The sequence below is a fragment of the Xylocopa sonorina genome, unplaced genomic scaffold (genome assembly GCF_050948175.1).
Source record: "Xylocopa sonorina isolate GNS202 unplaced genomic scaffold, iyXylSono1_principal scaffold0194, whole genome shotgun sequence".
NCBI classification, from domain to species: Eukaryota; Metazoa; Arthropoda; class Insecta; order Hymenoptera; family Apidae; genus Xylocopa; species Xylocopa sonorina.
Window position 1 is genome coordinate 238,885 of NW_027490265.1, and position 14,052 is coordinate 252,936.

Sequence of the window (14,052 nt, forward strand, 5' to 3'; positions counted from 1 at the left end):
AGATTTCTAATGCTTCTTAAAACGCGATATCGCATCTCATTTCTATGTTTCATGGGAAGATATAATATGATTTGCGAAGTGTTATGTATTCCTCGTCTACACTTCAAATGAATGTAAATGCGACTCTTCCTTGCAAAGAAATAGCGTTTGCAGATGTCTACGTATCGTAGCAATAGATTTCTAATGCTTCTTAAAACGCGATATCGCATCTCATATCTATGTTTCATGATAAGATATAATATTCATTGCGAATTGTTATGCATTCCTCGTCTACGATTCAAATGAATGTGAATGCGACACTTCCTTGCAAGGAAATAGCGGTTGCAGATGTTTACGTATCGTAGCAATAGACTTCAAATGCTTCTTAAAACGAGATATTGCATCTCATATCTATGTTTCATGATAAGATATAATATTCATTGCGAAGTGTAATGCATTCCTCGTCTACGATTCAAATGAATGTAAATGTGACACTTCCTTGCAAGGAAATAGCGTTTGCAGTTGTCTACGTATCGTATCAATAGAGTTCTTATGATTCTTAAAACGCGATATCGCATCTCAATTCTATGTTTCATGGTAAGATATAATATGATTTGCGAAGTGTTATGTATTCCTCGTCTACACTTCAAATGAATGTAAATGCGACACTTCCTTGCAAAGAAATAGCGTTTGCAGATGTCTACGTATCGTAGCAATAGATTTCTAATGCTTCTTAAAACGCGATATCGCATCTCATTTCTATGTTTCATGGTAAGATATAATATGATTTGCGAAGTGTCATGCATTCCTCGTCTACACTTCAAATGAATGTGAATGCGATACTTCCTCGCTAGGAAATAGCGTTTGCAGATGTCTACGTATCGTAGCAATAGATTTCTAATGCTTCTTCAAGCGCGATATCGCATCTCATTTCTATGTTTCATGGTAAGGTGTAATATTCATTGCCAAGTGTTATGCATTCCTCGTCTGCGACTCAAATGAAAGTAAATGCGACACTTCCTTGCAAGGAAATAGCGATTGCAGTTGTCTTCGTATCGTAGCAATAGGGTTCTTATGATTCTTAGACGCGACATCGTATCTCATTTCTATCTTTCATGGTAAGATATAATATGATTTGCGAAGTGTTACGTATTCCTCGTCTACACTTCAAATGAATGTGAAAGCTACACTTTCTCGCTAGGAAATAGCGTTTGCAGATGTCTACGTATCGTAGCAATGGTGTTTTTATGATTCTTAAAACGCGATATCGCATCTCATTTCTATGTTTTATGGTAAGATATAATATGATTTGCGAAGTGTTATGTATTCCTCGTCTACGATTCAAATGAAAGTAAATGCGACACGTCCTTGCAAGGAAATAGCGTTTGCAGATGTCTACCTATCGTAGCAATAGAGTTCAAAAGCTTCTTAAAACGAGATATTGCATCTCATATCCATGTTTCATGATAAGATATAATATTCATTGCGAAGTGCTATGCATTCCTCGTCTACGATCCAAATGAATGTAAATGCGACACGTCCTTGCAAGGAAATAGCGTTTGCAGATGTCTACGTATCGAAGCAATAGAGTTCTAATGCTTCTTAAAACGCGATATCGCATCTCATTTCTATGCTTCATGGTAAGGTATAATATGATTTGCGAAGTGTTATGTATTCCTCGTCTACACTTCAAATGAATGTAAATGCGACACTTCCTTGCTAGGAACTAGCGTTTGCAGATGTCTACGTATCGTAGCAATAGAGTTCTTATGATTCTTAAAACGCGATATCGCACCTCATTTCTATGTTTCATGGTAAGATGTAATATGATTTCCTAAGTGTTATGTATTCCTCCTCTACACTTCAAATGAATGTAATTGCGACACCTCCTTGCAAGGAAAGCGCGTTTGCAAATGTCTACCTATCGTAGCAATAGTGTTCTAATGCTTCTTAAAACGCGATATCGCATCTCATTTCTATGTTTCACGGTAAGATATAATATGATTTGCGAAGTGTTATGTATTCCTCGACTACACTTCAAATGAATGTAAATGCGACACTTCCTTGCAAGGAAATAGCGTTTGCAGATGTCTACGTATCGAAGCAATAGAGCTCAAATGCTTCTTAAAACGATATATTGCATCTCATATCTATGTTTCATGATAAGATATAATATTCATTGCGAAGTGCTATGCATTCCTCGTCTACGATTCAAATGAATGTAAATGCGACACTTCCTTGCAAGGAAATAGCGATTGCAGATGTCTACGTATCGTAGCAATAGAGTTCATATGATTCTTAAACGCGATATCGCATCTCATTTCTATGTTTCATGGTAAGATATAATATGATTTGGGAAGTGTTATGTATTCCCCGTTTACACCTCAAATGAAAGTAAATGCGACACTTCCTTGCAAGGAAGTAGCGTTTGCAGATGTCTACGTATCGTAGCAATAGATTTCTGATGCTTCTTAAAACGCGATATCGCATCTCATTTCTATGTTTCATGGTAAGATGTAATATTCATTGCGAAGTGTTATGCACTCCTCGTCTACGATTCAAATGAAAGTAAATGCGACACTTCCTTGCAAGGAAATAGCGATTGCAGATGTCTACGTATCGTAGCAATAGAGTTCATATGATTCTTAAACGCGATATCGCATTTCATTTCTATGTTTCATGGTAAGATATAATATGATTTGCGAAGTGTCATGTATTCCTCGTCTACACTTCAAATGAATGTAAATGCGACACTTCCTTATTAGGAAATAGCGTCTGCAGATGTCTATGTATCGTAGCAATAGAGTCCTAATGCTCCTTAAAACGCGATATCGCATCTCATTTCTACGTTTCACGGTAAGATGTAATATGATTTGCGAAGTGTTATGTATTCCTCGTTTACACCTCAAATGAATGTAAATGCGACACATCCTTGCAAGGAAATAGCGTTTGCAGATGTCTACGTACCGTAGCAATAGAGTTCTTATGATTCTTAAAACGCGATATCGCACCTCATTTCTATGTTTCATGGTAAGATATAATATGAATTGCGAAGTGATATGTATTCCTCGTCTACACTTCATATGAATGTAAATGCGACACTAGCTTGCTAGGAAATAGCGTTTGCAGATGTCTACGTATCGTAGCAATAGATTTCTGATGCTTCTTAAAACGCGATATCGCATCTCATTTCTATGTTTCATGATAAGATATAATATTCATTGCGAAGTTCTATGCATTCCTCGTCTACGATTCAAATGAATGTAAATGCGACACCTCCTTGCAAGGACATAGCGTTTGCAGATGTCTACGTATCGAAGCTATAGAGTTCTAATGCTTCTTAAAACGCGATATCGCATCTCATTTCTATGTTTCATGGTAAGATATAATATGATTTGCGAAGTGTCATGTATTCCTCGTCTCCACTTCAAATGAATGTAAATGCGACACTTCCTTGCAAGGAAATAGCGTTTCCAGATGTCTACCTATAGTAGCAATAGAGTTCTAATGCTTCTTAAAACGCGATATCGCATCTCATTTCTATGTTTCATGGTAAGATATAATATGATTTGCGAAGTGTTACGTATTCCTCGTCTACACTTCAAATGAATGTGAATGCGATACTTCTCCGCTAGGAAATAGCGTTTCCAGATGTCTACCTATAGTAGCAATAGAGTTCTAATGCTTCTTAAAACGCGATATCGCATCTCATTTCTATGTTTCATGGTAAGATATAATATGATTTGCGAAGTGTCATGTATTCCTCGTCTACACTTCAAATGAATGTAAATGCGACACTTCCTTGCAAGGAAATAGCGTTTGCAGATGTCTACCTATCGTAGCAATAGTGTTCAAATGCTTCTTAAAACGAGATATTGCATCTCATATCCATGTTTCATGATAAGATATAATATTCATTGCGAAGTGTCATGTATTCCTCGTCTACACTTCAAATGAATGTAAATGCGACACTTCCTTGCAAGGAAATAGCGTTTCCAGATGTCTACCTATAGTAGCAACAGAGTTCTAATGCTTCTTAAAACGCGATGTCGCATCTCATTTCTGTGTTTCATGGTAAGATATAACATGATTTGCGAAGTGTTATGTATTCCTCGTCTACACTTCAAACGAATGTGAATGCGATACTTCCTCGCTAGGAAATAGCGTTTGCAGATGTCTACGTATCGTAGCAATAGCTTTCTAATGCTTCTTGAAACGCGATATCGCATCTCATTTCTATGTTTCATGGTAAGATATAATATGATTTGCGAAGTGTCATGTATTCCTCGTCTACACTTCATATGAATGTAAATGCGACACTAGCTTGCTAGGAAATAGCGTCTGCAGATGTCTAGGTATCGTAGCAATAGAGTTCTAATGCTTCTTAAAACGCGATATCGCATCTCATTTCTATGTTTCATGGTAAGATGTAATATGATTTGCTAAGTGTTATGTATTCCTCCTCTACACTTCAAATGAATGTAATTGCGACACCTCCTTGCAAGGAAAGCGCGTTTGCAGATGTCTACGTACCGTAGCAATAGAGTTCTTATGATTCTTAAAACGCGATATCGCATCTCATTTCTATGTTTCATGGTAAGATATAATATGATTTGCGAAGTGTTATGTATTCCTCGTCTACACTTCTAATGAATGTAAATGCGACACTTCCTTGCAAGGAAATAGCGTTTGCAGATGTCTACGTATCGAAGCAATAGAGTTCAAATGCTTCTTAAAACGAGATATTGCATCTCATATCTATGTTTCATGATAAGATATAATATTCATTGCGAAGTGTTATGCATTCCTCGTCTACGATTCAAATGAAAGTAAATGCGACACTTCCTTGCAAGGAAATAGCGATTGCAGTTGTCTACGTATCGTAGCAATAGGGTTCTTATGATTCTTAAAACGCGACATCGCATCTCATTTCTATCTTTGATGGTAATATATAATATGATTTGCGAAGTGTTACGTATTCCTCGTCTACACTTCAAATGAATGTGAATGCGATACTTCTCCGCTAGGAAATAGCGTTTGCAGATGTCTACGTATCGTAGCATTAGCTTTCTAATGCTTCTTAAAACGCGATATCGCATCTCATTTCTATCTTTCATGGTAAGATATAATATGATTTGCGAAGTGTCATGTATTCTTCTTCTACACTTCAAATGATTGTAAATGCGACACTTCCTTGCAAGGAAATAGCGTTTGCTGATGTCTACGTATCGAAGCAATAGGGCTCAAATGCTTCTTAAAACGAGATATTGCATCTCATATCTATGTTTCATGATAAGATATAATATTCATTGCGAAGTGCTATGCATTCCTCGTCTACGATTCAAATGAATGTAAATGCGACACTTCCTTGCAAGGAAATAGCGTTTGCAGATGTCTACGTATCGTAGCAATAGAGTTCTTATGATTCTTAAAACGCGATATCGCACCTCATTTCTATGTTTCATGGTAAGATATAATATGATTTGCGAAGTGTTATGTATTCCTCGTCTACACTTCATATGAATGTAAATGCGACACTTCCTTGCTAGGAAATAGCGTCTGCAGATGTCTAGGTATCGTAGCGATAGAGTTCAAATGCTTCTTAAAACGAGATATTGCATCTCATTTCTATGTTTCATGGTAAGATATAATATTCATTGCGAAGTGCTATGCATTCCTCGTCTACGATTCAAATGAATGTAAATGCGACACTTCCTTCCAAGGAAATAGCGTTTGCAGATGTCTAGGTATCGTTGCAATAGAGTTCTAATGCTTCTTAAAACGCGATATCGCACCTCATTTCTATGTTTGATGGTAAGATATAATTTGATTTGCAAAGTGTTATGTATTCCTCGTCTACACTTCAAATGAATGTAAATGCGACACGTCCTTGCAAGGAAATAGCGTTTGAAGATGTCTACGTATCGAAGCAATAGAGTTCTAATGCTTCTTAAAACGCGATATCGCATCTCATTTCTATGCTTCATGGTAAGGTATAATATGATTTGCGAAGTGTTATGTATTCCTCGTCTACACTTCAAATGAATGTAAATGCGACACTTCCTTGCAAGGAAATAGCGTTTGCAGATGTCTACGTATCGAAGCAATAGAGCTCAAATGCTTCTTACAACGAGATACTGCATCTCATATCTATATTTCATGATAAGATATAATATGATTTGCGAAGTGTCATGTATTCCTCTTCTACACTTCAAATGATTGTAAATGCGACACTTCCTTGCAAGGAAATAGCGTTTACAGATGTCTACATATCGTAGCAATAGCTTTCTAATGCTTCTTGAAACGCGATATCGCATCTCATTTCTATATTTCATGGTAAGATATAATATGATTTGCGAAGTGTCATGTATTCCTCGTCTACACTTCAAATGAATGTAAATGCGACACTTCCTTGCAAGGAAATAGCGTTTGCAGATGTCTACCTATCGTAGCAATAGTGTTCAAATGCTTCTTAAAACGAGATATTGCATCTCATATCCATGTTTCATGATAAGATATAATATTCATTGCGAAGTGTCATGTATTCCTCGTCTACACTTCAAATGAATGTAAATGCGACACTTCCTTGCAAGGAAATAGCGTTTCCAGATGTCTACCTATAGTAGCAACAGAGTTCTAATGCTTCTTAAAACGCGATGTCGCATCTCATTTCTGTGTTTCATGGTAAGATATAACATGATTTGCGAAGTGTTATGTATTCCTCGTCTACACTTCAAACGAATGTGAATGCGATACTTCCTCGCTAGGAAATAGCGTTTGCAGATGTCTACGTATCGTAGCAATAGCTTTCTAATGCTTCTTGAAACGCGATATCGCATCCCATTTCTATGTTTCATGGTAAGATATAATATGATTTGCGAAGTGTCATGTATTCCTCGTCTACACTTCATATGAATGTAAATGCGACACTAGCTTGCTAGGAAATAGCGTTTGCAGATGTCTACGTATCGTAGCAATAGATTTCTGAGGCTTCTTAAAACGCGATATCGCACCTCATTTCTATGTTTCATGGTAAGATATAATATGATTTGCGAAGTGTTATGTATTCCTCGTCTACACTTCAAATGAATGTAAATGCGACACTTCCTTGCTAGGAAATAGCGTCTGCAGATGTCTAGGTATCGTAGCAATAGAGTTCTAATGCTTCTTAAAACGCGATATCGCATCTCATTTCTATGTTTCATGGTAAGATGTAATATGATTTGCTAAGTGTTATGTATTCCTCCTCTACACTTCAAATGAATGTAATTGCGACACCTCCTTGCAAGGAAAGCGCGTTTGCAAATGTCTACCTATCGTAGCAATAGTGTTCTAATGCTTCTTAAAACGCGATATCGCATCTCATTTCTATGTTTCATGGTAAGATATAATATTCATTGCGAAGTGCTATGCATTCCTCGTCTACGATTCAAATGAATGTAAATGCGACACTTCCTTCCAAGGAAATAGCGTTTGCAGATGTCTAGGTATCGTTGCAATAGAGTTCTAATGCTTCTTAAAACGCGATATCGCACCTCATTTCTATGTTTGATGGTAAGATATAACATGATTTGCGAAGTGTTATGTATTCCTCGTCTACACTTCAAACGAATGTGAATGCGATACTTCCTCGCTAGGAAATAGCGTTTGCAGATGTCTAGGTATCGTAGCAATAGAGTTCTAATGCTTCTTAAAACGCGATATCGCATCTCATTTCTATGTTTCATGGTAAGATATAATATGATTTGCGAAGTGTCATGTATTCCTCGTCTCCACTTCAAATGAATGTAAATGCGACACTTCCTTGCAAGGAAATAGCGTTTGCAGATGTCTACCTATCGTAGCAATAGTGTTCAAATGCTTCTTAAAACGAGATATTGCATCTCATATCCATGTTTCATGATAACATATAATATTCATTGCGAAGTGTCATGTATTCCTCGTCTACACTTCAAATGAATGTAAATGCGACACTTCCTTGCAAGGAAATAGCGTTTCCAGATGTCTACCTATAGTAGCAATAGAGTTCTAATGCTTCTTAAAACGCGATATCGCATCTCATTTCTATGTTTCATGGTAAGATATAATATGATTTGCGAAGTGTTATGTATTCCTCGTCTACACTTCAAATGAATGTAAATGCGACACTTCCTTGCAAGGAAATAGCGTTTGCAGATGTCTACGTATCGAAGCAATAGAGTTCAAATGCTTCTTAAAACGAGATATTGCATCTCATATCTATGTTTCATGATAAGATATAATATTCATTGCGAAGTGTTATGCATTCCTCGTCTACGATTCAAATGAAAGTAAATGCGACACTTCCTTGCAAGGAAATAGCGATTGCAGTTGTCTACGTATCGTAGCAATAGGGTTCTTATGATTCTTAAAACGCGACATCGCATCTCATTTCTATCTTTGATGGTAATATATAATATGATTTGCGAAGTGTTACGTATTCCTCGTCTACACTTCAAATGAATGTGAATGCGATACTTCTCCGCTAGGAAATAGCGTTTGCAGATGTCTACGTATCGTAGCATTAGCTTTCTAATGCTTCTTAAAACGCGATATCGCATCTCATTTCTATCTTTCATGGTAAGATATAATATGATTTGCGAAGTGTCATGTATTCTTCTTCTACACTTCAAATGATTGTAAATGCGACACTTCCTTGCAAGGAAATAGCGTTTGCTGATGTCTACGTATCAAAGCAATAGAGCTCAAATGCTTCTTAAAACGAGATATTGCATCTCATATCTATGTTTCATGATAAGATATAATATTCATTGCGAGGTGCTATGCATTCCTCGTCTACGATTCAAATGAATGTAAATGCGACACTTCCTTGCAAGGAAATAGCGTTTGCAGATGTCTACGTATCGTAGCAATAGAGTTCTTATGATTCTTAAAACGCGATATGGCACCTCATTTCTATGTTTCATGGTAAGATATAATATGATTAGCGACGTGTTATGTATTCCTCGTCTACACTTCATATGAATGTAAATGCGACACTTCCTTGCTAGGAAATAGCGCCTGCAGATGTCTAGGTATCGTAGCGATAGAGTTCTAATGCTTCTTAAAACGCGATATCGCATCTCATTTCTATGTTTCATGGTAAGATATAATATGATTTGCGAAGTGTTATGTATTCCTCGTCTACACTTCAAATGAATGTAAATGCGACACGTCCTTGCAAGGAAATAGCGTTTGCAGATGTCTACGTATCGAAGCAATAGAGTTCTAATGCTTCTTAAAACGCGATATCGCATCTCATTTCTATGCTTCATGGTAAGGTATAATATGATTTGCGAAATGTTATGTATTCCTCGTCTACACTTCAAATGAATGTAAATGCGACACTTCCTTGCTAGGAACTAGCGTCTGCAGAGGTCTAGGTATCGTAGCAATAGAGTTCTAATGCTTCTTAAAACGCGATATCGCATCTCATTTCTATGTTTCATGGTAACATGTAATATGATTTGCTAAGAGTTATGTATTCCTCCTCTACACTTCAAATGAATGAAATTGCGACACCTCCTTGCAAGGAAAGCGCGTTTGCAAATGTCTACCTATCGTAGCAATAGTGTTCAAATGCTTCTTAAAACGCGATATCGCATCTCATTTCTATGTTTCATGGCAAGATATAATATGATTTGCGAAGAGTCATGTATTCCTCGTCTACACTTCAAATGAATGTAAATGCGGCACTTCCTTGCAAGGAAATAGCGTTTGCAGATGTCTACGTATCGAAGCAATAGAGCTCAAATGCTTCTTACAACGAGATATTGCATCTCATATCTATGTTTCATGATAAGATATAATATTCATTGCGAAGTTCTATGCATTCCTCGTCTACGATTCAAATGAATGTAAATGCGACACCTCCTTGCAAGGACATAGCGTTTGCAGATGTCTACGTATCGAAGCAATAGAGTTCAAATGCTTCTTAAAACGAGATATTGCATCTCACTTCTATGTTTCATGGTAAGATATAATATTCATTGCCAAGTGCTATGCATTCCTCGTCTACGATTCAAATGAATGTAAATGCGACACTTCCTTCCAAGGAAATAGCGTTTGCAGATGTCTACGTATCGTTGCAATAGAGTTCTTATGATACTTAAAACGCGATATCGCACCTCATTTCTATGTTTCATGGTAAGATATAATATGATTTGCGAAGTGTTATGTATTCCTCGTCTACACTTCAAATGAATGTAAATGCGACACTTCCTTGCAAGGAAATAGCGTTTGCAGATGTCTACGTATCGTAGCAATGGATTTCTGATGCTTCTTAAAACGCGATATCGCATCTCATTTCTATGTTTCATGGTAAGATGTAATATTCATTGCGAAGTGTTATGCATTCCTCGTCTACGATTCAAATGAATGTAAATGCGACACTTCCTTGCAAGGAAATAGCGTTTGCAGATGTCTACGTATCGTAGCTATAGAGTTCTTATGATTCTTAAAACGCGAAATCGCACCTCATTTCTATGTTTCATGGTAAGATATAACATGATTTGCGAAGTGTCATGTATTCCTCGTCTATACTTCAAATGAATGTGAATGCAATACATCCACGCTAGGAAATAGCGTTTGCAGATGTCTACGTATCGTAGAAATAGCTTTCTAATGCTTCTTAAAACGCGATATCGCATCTCATTTCTATGTTTCATGGTAAGATATAATATGATTTGCGAAGTGTCATGTATTCCTCGTCTACACTTCAAATGAATGTAAATGCGACACTTCCTTGCTAGGAACTAGCGTCTGCAGATGTCTAGGTATCGTAGCAATAGAGTTCTAATGCTTCTTAAAACGCGATATCGCATCTCATTTCTATGTTTCATGGTAACATGTAATATGATTTGCTAAGTGCTATGTATTCCTCCTCTACACTTCAAATGAATGAAATTGCGACACCTCCTTGCAAGGAAAGCGCGTTTGCAAATGTCTACCTATCGTAGCAATAGTGTTCTAATGCTTCTTAAAACGCGATATCGCATCACATTTCTATGTTTCATGGCAAGATATAATATGATTTGCGAAGAGTTATGTATTCCTCGTCTACACTTCAAATGAATGTAAATGCGGCACTTCCTTGCAAGGAAATAGCGTTTGCAGATGTCTACGTATCGAAGCAATAGAGCTCAAATGCTTCTTACAACGAGATATTGCATCTCATATCTATGTTTCATGATAAGATATAATATGATTTGCGAAGTGTCATGTATTCCTCGTCTACACTTCAAATGAATGTAAATGCGACACTTCCTTGCAAGGAAATAGCGTTTCCAGATGTCTACCTATAGTAGCAATAGAGTTCTAATGCTTCTTAAAACGCGATATCGCATCTCATTTCTATGTTTCATGGTAAGATATAATATGATTTGCGAAGTGTTATGTATTCCTCGTCTACACTTCAAATGAATGTGAATGCGATACTTCCCCGCTAGGAAATAGCGTTTGCAGATGTCTACGTATCGTAGCATTAGCTTTCTAATGCTTCTTAAAACGCGATATCGCATCTCATATCCATGTTTCATGATAAGATATAATATTCATTGCGAAGTGTCATGTATTCCTCGTCTACACTTCAAGTGAATGTAAATGCGACACTTCCTTGCAAGGAAATAGCGTTTGCAGATGTCTACCTATCGTAGCAATAGAGTTCTAATGCTTCTTAAAACGCGATGTCGCATCTCATTTCTATGTTTCATGGTAAGATATAACATGATTTGCGAAGTGTTATGTATTCCTCGTCTACACTTCATATGAATGTGAATGCGATACTTCCTCGCTAGGAAATAGCGTTTGCAGATGTCTACGTATCGTAGCAATAGCTTTCTAATGCTTCTTGAAACGCGATATCGCATCTCATTTCTATGTTTCATGGTATGATATAATATGATTTGCGAAGTGTCATGTATTCCTCGTCTACACTTCAAATGAATGTAAATGCGACACTTCCTTGTTAGGAAATAGCGTCTGCAGATGTCTATGTATCGTAGCAATAGAGTCCTAATGCTCCTTAAAACGCGATATCGCATATCATTTCTACGTTTCATGGTAAGATGTAATGTGATTTGCGATGTGTTATGTATTCCTCGTTTACACCTCAAATGAATGTAAATGCGACACTTCCTTGCAAGGTAGTAGCGTTTGCAGATGTCTACGTATCGAAGCAATAGAGTTCATATGATTCTTAAACCGCGATATCGCATCTCATTTCTATGTTTCATGGTAAGATATAACATGATTTGCGAAGTGTTATGTATTCGTCGTCTACACTTCAAATGAATGTAAATGCGATACTTTCTTGCAAGGATATAGCGTTTGCAGATGTCTACGTATCGTAGCAATAGATTTCTGATGCTTCTTAGAACGCGATATAGCATCTCATTTCTATGTTTCATGGTAAGATGTAATATTCAATGCGAAGTGTTATGCATTCCTCGTCTACGATTCAAATGAAAATAAATGCGACACTTCCTTGCAAGGAAATAGCGATTGCAGATGTCTACGTATCGTAGCAATAGAGTTAATATGATTCCTAAACGCGATATCGCACCTCATTTCTATGTTTCATTGTAAGATATAACATGATTTGCGAAGTGTCATGTATTCCTCGTCTATACTTCAAGCGAATGTGAATGCGATACTTCCACGCTAGGAAATAGCGTTTGCAGATGTCTACGTATCGTAGAAATAGCTTTCTAATGCTTCTTAAAACGCGATATCGCATCTCATTTCTATGTTTCATGGTAAGATATAATATGATTTGCGAAGTGTCATGTATTCCTCGTCTACACTTCAAATGAATGTAAATGCGACACTTCCTTGCTAGGAAATAGCGTCTGCAGATGTCTAGGTATCGTAGCAATAGAGTTCTAATGCTTCTTAAAACGCGATATCGCATCTCATTTCTATGTTTCATGGTAAGAAGTAATATGATTTGCTAAGTGTTATGTATTCCTCCTCTACACTTCAAATGAATGTAATTGCGACACCTCCTTGCAAGGAAAGCGCGTTTGCAAATGTCTACCTGTCGTAGCAATAGTGTTCTAATGCTTCTTAAAACGCGATATCGCATCTCATTTCTATGTTTCATGGTAAGATATAATATGATTTGCGAAGTGTCATGTATTCCTCTTCTACACTTCAAATGATTGTAAATGCGACACTTCCTTGCAAGGAAATAGCGTTTGCAGATGTCTACATATCGTAGCAATAGCTTTCTAATGGTTCTTGAAACGCGATATCGCATCTCACTTCTATGTTTCATGGTAAGATATAATATGATTTGCGAAGTGTCATGTATTCCTCGTCTACACTTCAAATGAATGTAAATGCGACACTTCCTTGCAAGGAAATAGCGTTTGCAGATGACTACCGATCGTAGCAATAGTGTTCAAATGCTTCTTAAAACGAGATATTGCATCTCATATCCATGTTTCATGATAAGATATAATATTCATTGCGAAGTGTCATGTATTCCTCGTCTACACTTCAAATGAATGTAAATGCGACACTTCCTTGCAAGGAAATAGCGTTTGCAGATGTCTACCTATCGTAGCAATAGAGTTCTAATGCTTCTTAAAACGCGATGTCGCATCTCATTTCTATGTTTCATGGTAAGATATAACATGATTTGCGAAGTGTTATGTATTCCTCGTCTACACTTCAAATGAATGTGAATGCGATACTTCCTCGCTAGGAAATAGCGTTTGCAAATGTTTACCTATCGTAGCAATAGTGTTCTAATGCTTCTTAAAACGCGATATCGCATCTCATTTCTATGTTTCATGGTAAGATATAATATGATTTGCGAAGTGTTATGTATTCCTCGTCTACATTTCAAATGAATGTAAATGCGACACTTCCTTGCAAGGAAATGGCGTTTGCAGATGTCTACGTATCGTAGCAATGGATTTCTGGTGCTTCTTAAAACGCGATATCGCATCTCATTTCTATGTTTCATGGTAAGATATAATATGATTTGCGAAGTGTCATGCATTCCTCGTCTACACTTAAAATGAATGTAAATGCGACACTTCCTTGCAA